The sequence below is a fragment of the Phyllostomus hastatus genome, unplaced genomic scaffold (genome assembly GCF_019186645.2).
Source record: "Phyllostomus hastatus isolate PE091 unplaced genomic scaffold, TTU_PhHast_1.1 phas_contig_148, whole genome shotgun sequence".
NCBI lineage: Eukaryota > Metazoa > Chordata > Mammalia > Chiroptera > Phyllostomidae > Phyllostomus > Phyllostomus hastatus.
In genome coordinates this window covers 3,817,374-3,825,856 of record NW_025333607.1, presented here as the reverse complement: position 1 = coordinate 3,825,856, position 8,483 = coordinate 3,817,374, and the positions used below count along the sequence as shown (strand labels likewise).

General features: G+C 60.2%; 1 long non-coding RNA gene across 1 annotated transcript; it reads right to left on the bottom strand.

Annotated features, from left to right (window-relative positions):
* Window positions 1-4,108: 4,108 nt before the first annotated feature.
* Window positions 4,109-7,300, bottom strand: LOC123804565. Its single transcript, XR_006783179.1, has 3 exons — window positions 6,993-7,300; window positions 6,574-6,883; window positions 4,109-4,749 (listed from the first exon to the last, which is right to left on the bottom strand). It is a non-coding gene; the product is annotated as an uncharacterized LOC123804565 (long non-coding RNA).
* Window positions 7,301-8,483: the final 1,183 nt, after the last annotated feature.

Sequence of the window (8,483 nt, the reverse complement as noted above, 5' to 3'; positions counted from 1 at the left end):
CTCCCTGGCTGCTGAGGTGCCAGCGGTTCCTACAAGATCCCACTTGATAAGGCAGGCCGGGGTGGGGCGGGGGGAGGGCAGTGCAGGGTTTCTGGTTGGCAGGTGGCAAGTGGCTGCCTGCAGAAGGTTCTGGCACCCAAGCTCGGCTTCCACGATGCTCCAGTGACTTTCCCCTGAAAGGAGCCCCCACAAGCATGTCAGAGAGCCGTGCCTGGCCACATGACCGGCCCTCCCACGCTGCAGCTAAAGGGGACAGCGCCCTGGGGTCAGCCGTGTGGCCTAACACCGTCGGTGCTTTCCTGGGCGGCCCTTACAGTGGTGGGCTGTCCCATGTCCCCTACCCCAGAGTGCCCAATGGCACCTGGGGCCAGTTCTGAACTCCCAGAGCTTGGGGCCCTTCTGAGCCACAGGAACAGTGGGTGGGGACCGGAAAGGGACTCCAGGCTGCGTGTTCTCACAGCTCATCATCGCCGCAGCGCTGCGAATGCACACGGATGGCGCTCGGACCTTCTCGGTGGGGGCGGGGGGCCGAGTCACCGCAGCTCTCTGAGACCCCTGAGTGTTGAGGCGGGGCGGAGGAGGTGCGGTGTGCCCAGCTTCCAACACAGTCCCGGCACGCAGAAAGTGCCCGAGAAGCGGTAGCTGCTGCCTTCACTGGTAGGCAGAATGTCGTGGCCCCAGCCAAACAGCCTCGGGCGTGGGGGCCCTCCGCTCCTGCTACCCCTGCTCAGAGTGCCCCCCAAACTCTGCCGCCCCCCAGGCCCCAGTCAGAGTGGCCCAGACAGAGGCCCCCGCGCCCTGTGTCCTGTGTCCACTCTAACACTGCTTGAGTGCCACATTCTCAGGGTCTGCACTTGCCTCTCCCATCTGCCACTGGCTGCCTGGGTGTGGGGGCTTTGCCCTGTCCCCGTGCTGCCCCCTTCACTCCATTCCCGAGGACAGCCAGGGAGGTCTCGCTCCACTGGGGGGCAGATGGCCTGCAGGGACAGAAGGACGCACGCCAGAGGGCACGTGCTGCATGAACAGCAGACGAAGGTGCAGCAGGCCACCGCCTCCAGCGTGGAGCAGGCATGGTCCACACCACAGACAAATGGCCACCTCAGCCCACTTTCTCCACGGTGGCCACGCTGAGAGCTCAGGTCGGGTCACCTCCCTGTGCAGAGGAAGTGTCTGTCTTTGAAAGGGGATGCGAGAGCAGGCACGTCTGGTCCTCATGTCAACTACGTGTCCCCAGTCGGCTCTGCCTGGCCCCGGAACCTAAGCCGGGTCCCCGTCGCTGTCCTCTGTCCTCACTCCTCGAGCAGCAGCCACCGCGCAATCAGCGAGCACTTTACGTGTGGAATCGTCTGTCTCCGGTCCAGCTCCCCTCCCTGCTCACAGACGTGAGGCCAGCGAGGTGGCCAAAGGCTCCGGCATCCACCGCGTGTAAACCCTCGGCCTGCACGTCCAGCAGGGGTGGCCGCCTTCCGTCTGTGGCAGACGCAGGTCTGAGTGCGCAGGAACCAGGGGCAGATGGACAGTCGGGAAACTAGTGCCAGACGCTGAACTGGGCCCCCGACGAGGACTCCACTGCTTTCCCACAGCTGCTGCAACCAAGCACCACCAACTCAGGGGACAACCCGAGACAAGCGGACTCGTCAGAAGTGCAAACTCGGAGTCACAGGGCAGAGAGCAAGGGTCACAGGGCTGGCTCCCCCGGAGGCTCTGAGGCAAGGGTGTGTCTGTGTCTTTCCAGCAGCCCCAAGCCCCGGCCCGTCCTCCAGCATCCAGGGCAGCAGTCAGCATCCTCAAACCACTCTGCCCTTGACCTCTGCCCTTGGGGTAGCATCTCCTGCTGACTCCGACCCGCTTTCACAACCTCGCATAATCCCATCTCAAAATCCTCTCCTTATTCACACCTGTCCGGTCCCCTTTACCGTGTGAAGCCCCACGTGGACGGGTCACACACAGGAAGTAGGACACGGACAACCTGTGTGGCCCATTGTCCAGCCTACCAGGGACCCATGTCACTTGTAATTGGAAATCTTGGAATGAAGCAGGCTTCCTAAACTCTAGCGGTTTCTTACTCCAACCCTCAAAATGTTCGTGTAAGCTGTGCCTCCTAGACCTGGAAGTCACGTCTTGCTCAAATCAGAGGCGATGGTTTCTCCTCGGCCAGCATGTCCAGGCACACGGGTCACCGTCTGCCTGTACAGGAGCAAGGAGACCCCCTGCTGCGAGCTGACGTGTGCCCCCCAAAAAGCCATGTGGGAGTCCTAGCCCCCGTGCCTGTGAGGGGGACCCTCTCTGCAAACAGGGCTCTTGCGACGCCCTGGAGTTCAGATGAGGCCGTGATGAACCCAACGACCAGAGTCCCTCTAAGGACAGCGAGATCTGGACACGGAGCAGAGATGGAGGGAAGAAGTCCGTGGACTTCGAAGGCAGAGACTGGAGTGACACCACTGCGCGTGGAGGAGCACGGAGGACGCCCCCCCCCCCCGCCCCGAAGAGGCCAGAAGCGGCCGGGGTTCTCCCAGGAGCCAGGAGAGGCATGTGACCGGTGCACGACTCATTGATCGCAGACTCTGAGCCCCCAGGACGGCGGGAGAACACGTTTCTGCTGTATTAAGCCCCCCAGTTGGTGGCGCTCTGTTACCGAGGCCCCAGGAATCTCACTCCCCGTCCCCAGGCCCGGCTGCACACACAGCACCCCCGCTCCCAGCCCCGGCCCCTTTTCTTCACCTCCACACACGGCTCGACAGGAAGGGCTTTGCCTTGGAAATGACCATGGACGCCCCCCGACCTGGCCGCCTTCCGCAGACAGACTCAGAGTCACCATCGTCCATCCCTCTTTCCCTTGTTTCTTGGAGAGCACCTCTGAGGCCCATTTCAAGAAAAACAAAGGGGGAGGTTTGCTCGGTTCTATCTAAAGTGATGCGTCTGTGCGAGTTCCAATAACAAACCAGGGGCCAGTCGAGTGTCGGGGCGGAACTGTGTCGCCGGGAGCATGCCTGCAGGGCAGGCCAGCCGGCCTCAGGCGTTCTGCACCCCGACCCCGTACCCCGCACCCCCACACCTGCGACACGCCCCCTTGCTCACGCAGCTTCCCTCACTGCCTTCCCACCCTCAGCCCAAATGCGCGCAGAACTGCTCAGTCACCAAAAAAGAGCTTCCCAGCAGTTTCACTATCACATGCAACGCCTTGACGAGTCTAACTGGAACGTTTAAACCTCTGTGGCTGCTTTCCCCTCGAAATCCCTCACTGACTCCGTGTCACTGGTTCTCTGTAAGCAAAGCACCCCTCAGGGTCTCCCCCAGGCCCGGAGGAACTCCCCCCTGCCTTGCTCAAGCGGAGGCCCAAAGGGAGCCGTGGGAAGAGTCAGGAAACTACTCCTGACAGCAGGGAGGGTGTGTGCAAAGGCCCTGAGGCAGCAGGGGTCAGCCAGAGTTCAAGGAACTGAAGGAGCGCCAGGAGCGGTGTGAGTGTGGAGAAGCAGAGAGCGAGGTGGGGCTGGGGGGCGGGGGGAGGGGCAGGGGCAAGGCCACGCAGAGCTGCCTCCAGGCTGGGATTTCATTCTAAGCACAACGGGGAGGTTTTGAAGGGTTTTAATGAAGTACAGGGAGGGAGGACATAACATAATCTCTCCTCCTCCTCCCTCCCCTCCTCTGTCTTCCTCTCCTTCTTCCTCACGTTTGTGCTGACGAGTCCAGGAGATGCGGGTGAGAATGCAGGGAAGGAGGAGTCTTAGGAAGCCGAGACGGGACCAGCACGGGGCCAGTGGCCGTTCCGAGGAGCAGGGGACACAATCAGATGTTCGCTAGAGACAGGCCAATAGGACTTGCCGATGGACCGGGGGCACGGTTGACCGTGCCTGCCCTTCCCAGAGGTCTCTGCCCCACTGCAAAGTGTCCAGCGGCTCCCAGGCCCGAGGGGGACCTGGGAAAGCTGCCCCGGGACGGCCGCCAGCGCCCACCTAGGCCTCACGGTCCTCAGTCAATCTGGACGGTGCCGCTGCTCTGTGCCGTCCACCTCTGTCCGCACGCTGCCCCCGTGACCTTGTCTCCCGGGGCTTTTCCCCAATTTGAGGGTCTTTGCTCACAACACACCACATGTTTTACGTTTCATGTTTTAATTGGCAGGAAAACCTTGCCTGGAAGTACCGCCCTGCCCTGAGCCCCGTGGGAAGGAAGACGAAACCCGGGCCTACAGCACGGACCGAGGTCAGTGGGGGTCGACTCTCCCCACCGAGGTTGAGTGGCTCGCCGATGCCCAAACAGGCAGCAAGTGGGGCAGGTAGCCTGGAGGCCCAGATCTGGTGCAGTCCTATGTGGCTGCCGGTCCAGGTGGCCAACACACAACCTCCTCAGTCCCTTCTCACGGGCACAGTTGCCCAGGTCCGGGCGGAGCGTCCAGGAAATTTGGTGATGTGGTGTGTCCACAGGCCTGGGAGCACACCCGGTGACGTCTTGGCCGCTTCGGCGAGTCTGTAGCTACACAACCCAACCTGCCCCCCGTGTGGCTTCTCCCCACGGACACGGAGAAGGCCTGGGAGGGCAGTCCCTGTGGGCAGGTTTGCCGGAGCGGACAGGGTCTCAGGCCAGCTGCGTGCTGGTCCGGCTGCGCCGCTCATTGGCTGAGTGACGTCAGAGGAGTCCCCTAACCTCTTCAAGTCTCAGCCGTCGTGTCTGCCAAGCGAAAGCAGGGTGCCCCTGATTCTCAGTCACTGAGCACGCCCCCGGGCCTGTGGATTCTTATTCTCAGGTAAGATCCTGGGGGTGGGAAGGGAGGGTAGACAGAGACACACAAGGAAGAGGGGTGAGATTCGGCGACTGGACGGGCACAGAAAACACAGACAAGCACAGACGTAAAGACGGCTCCCAAGGGCGAGCCACTCCAGTCCCAAGTGTCCCACACACATGCCACGCCCTGTGCAGCACCGTGGCTCTCTCCAGACAGTGGGACTGCGCTCAGTGACAGTAGAGTCAGCACCCCCCAAGGCTGATGAAGAACTTCTAGAATGTTCTTCCTGTGAGACCCCCGTGTGAGCTGTGGGAGGCCATGAAAGGACCCACGCCGACTCTGAGCGCCCGCCCATGCCACCTCCCACGGAGCGTGTCAGGAATGTCCTCCTCCGTCCACAACCAGCTCACGAACGTCACCGTCCTCTGCAGCCTGAGCTCCCTCCCTGCAGAGCCACAGACATGGACATCCGTCGGGGAGCGAGCTCAGAGGAGGGACTGGGAGATGCTGGAACGCCCGGGGAGCAGGGACTGGGCCCTTTCCTTCCTTTCTGGTTCCCACACTTTCGGGCACGCTGGGAGCACCGGCCGTTGACACGGGAAACACCGAGGCCGCCTTCTTTATTATGCTCTTGGCACTGTTTTTGAGTCAAACATGTCTTTCCAAAATCAAGATCTCCTTGGTTTCTTTAATTAAAAAAATATGAAAATATTCCCCAAACAGAAAGGAGCACTGAGCATAACCAGACAAAAACAACTGAAGCTCAGGAAAACGGCCCGGTCCCACGGAGTCCCAGCTGGGTGTCCACACGTGTCCACGGAGCGTGAAGCTCCAGCACAGGTTGGACGGACGCTCCGTCCACACAGGCAAACGTCACCTGCGTCCAGCATCCACATCCAGCATCCACGTCCCACCGGCCTCGGTTCCCAGGGGCTTCCTGCTCTCAGCCCTCCTGGAAATACTCTCACGGACCTTTGACCTTCCTCTCCTCACCTTGACAGCACTGATTTGCAGGTGTGAGAGCCCAGCAGGCGTGTGAGACGTCCGGGTGAGGACCGCCTGCACCAGGAAATCTCCATGGCCCGCACTCTTGCTTCCATTCCCAAGACAAATGGGTTTGTACTTAGAGCACAAAGGGCTCCATTAGTTCTCAAACACTTGGTTTCCTCCAAGGAGCCGACAAAATCGGTCACGCACCTGGCCCGCTGCTCCAACCTCTCCCGTCCTTGACCTCAGTGAAAGGCCCTAATTTGTCCTGACTGTTCACGATTGTTTCGTCTCTCCTCCCCAGCTGCACTCATCATTGGGGGTGAGGGGGGGGACAGTTTATGCAGCAGCAGGGCCACCTGATTCACCGGGATTCCTCCTGCAGCCTCCAAGCCGGGGGTCTCTGCTCTAGGAGGCACCGGCAGGGGAACGGATGACCCAGGGCCCCGTCTCCAGGGGCCCAGGGAGCAAGTGATTCTGTGGATTGTGAGTGAATGCATGGTCCAGAGACCAGATCTTAGAGACTGCTTGAAGGTGGCATAGACGCTGACTCGGGAGGAAGACTTTCTCTGGGGAAAATTCCCCCGCTCTGTGGATGCTGCTGGTCTGCCGCCCAGACCCAGGGAGGCAGTCACAGGATTTGGACCGAGGCCTAGAGGCAGTCTGCAGCCCTCTGCCAGCCAATGAGCCACGGCCCCTCGGGCTGAAACAGGCAGGTGCTGCGAAATCTGGCTGACGGGTCAACTTCAAGGTGATCTGCCTGCCGAGTCTCCCCTCTGTTCAGCTAATCTCCCATCACACCTCTGGAGCCTGGCAAAGGTAAATAATTATGACTACGTGTGTGAAGCAGGAGGGTCTTTGCACACCTGTAATTATCACCTGGCAAGTCTCTGCGGGACCCGGGAGTTTCCCAGAGAGCCAGCGGGGCCATCCCTGCAGAGGGCAAGTCCAGGTGGGTCCTCTGGGCAGAATCAGGCCCGAGGAACCAGAGTTCAGCCTCACAGAGCTGGGCGCATGCTTGGTGGTGACACTGGAGGAATGCGAGGCCCCAGTTGGGATGCTCACACCCATGGGTGCACGTCCCAGAACGGAGAGAGCGTGGCTCCCTGAGAGCGGCACTGTCCCACAGGGAGGAAAGGAGACGCAGTGTCCTCTTCAACTTCCCAGTAGCCAAGTCTGGAAAAAGAAATAGGTGAGGTGAACGCCAGTGATAGAACTCAACTGACCCAAACGTTACCATTTCGTCGTTCCATGTCGGAATACTGAACACAAGTGTAAACATTACCAGTGAGATATTTCATATTCTTTGTTCATAGGAGGGTCACAACCCCGGGCTGTGCTGCACTCACGGCGCATCTGGATCTGGCTCTCCCGCCCCGGTATCCGCTGGCACCAGCTGAGAGGGCCATGCACCCCACCGCCTCTAGGCCTCCGTAAACATTGCATACAGGATTGATGACATCGAGATACACGACACTGTATTTGATTTAAAATGCCAGTGCTCCTCATAAAGCAAGAATTTCTAAAACCTTCCCAATAGTGCCAGCAGGTCTGAAGCCCGGACTGGGTCGGCTCGCACTCTCGAGTGCTGGTACCAGCAGCCACCGGAGCGTGACTCAGGGTAAGCCTTTTTTGCCCTTCGAAATGAAAAAAAAACAAACAAATCCGGACTCTGCTACTCCACCCCTTAGAGTTGTTCACCCACGCTTCACTGAGGGCACCTTTGCTGCCTGCCAGGGACCTTGGGCAGGACGGCTGCCCTCCGGGAGCCGGCCAGGGGGCCGCGGAGCAGAAGGAGGGTGCCTGGGGCTCTGTGCGCAGGGGCTGGGCGGCTCTGGGCCTGGGTCCTGGTATGTGACTGGAAGCTCTGCAGGGAGGGAGGAGAGGAGAGAGGGTAGGGGGTGGGAGGAGGGGGCAGGGAGCGGGAGAGCAGCAGGCGCAGAACCTGCAGCCGCCCACCTCCGTGCACAGGGGGCAGGGGCCCGCCGCCCGGCGCAAGGATCTACAGCTGCGCCGACCAATCACGCTAAGGGGTGAGAACGGCACGCTTTCCAGCGTTTTTTAGTAGATATGTTTTAAAAAGACAAAAAAAAACAGGTAAAATTAATTTTAATAATACATTTTCCTTAACCCACTTTAGCCAAACGGTTACCATTTCCACATGTGTGGCATTTTATGTAACTTTTTTAGGTATGTCGTCGAAGTCTGGTGTATAATTTGCACTAACAGCGCCTCTCACTTGGGAGCAGCCCGTTTCCACCGCTCCGTGGCCGTGCACGGCCGTGGCGACCATATAAGGCGGTGAAAACCCAGACGTGGCTGCGTGTGTGTGTGGGGAATGATAACTTCTGCTCAGATGCTCGAGTCCGAGAGAGACGTCCGACCAGCGGAAAGGGAGAGGCCGGGCTGGGGAGGGAGGTAAAGCCGGCCCTCATTTCCGAGGGCCCAGCACACCCCGCGTACACTCTAACGCCTGCGTGAACGAGAGCCTCCCACGTGCTTTTCCAGGGTGCCTGTGTGAGTAGCGTGGAGACTAAACAGAACACTGAGTGACGTTTGCTGAATATTGCCGAGTGCCTGGACTCCAGATCACAAGGGTGGCTCAGAAAACAGCAAGTGCACCTGGGGCGCGGAGGGGCGGGGAGAGTGGCTTGGCTCTGAGCCCGCCTGGAGGTCGCGCAGGAGGTCCCTGCCAAGGGTGGAGAGCACCGAGGCTGCCTAATGTGGAAATGTTTGGCTCTGGAGCGGTGGGCAGCCGAGGCCAGGCCGGGAGGAG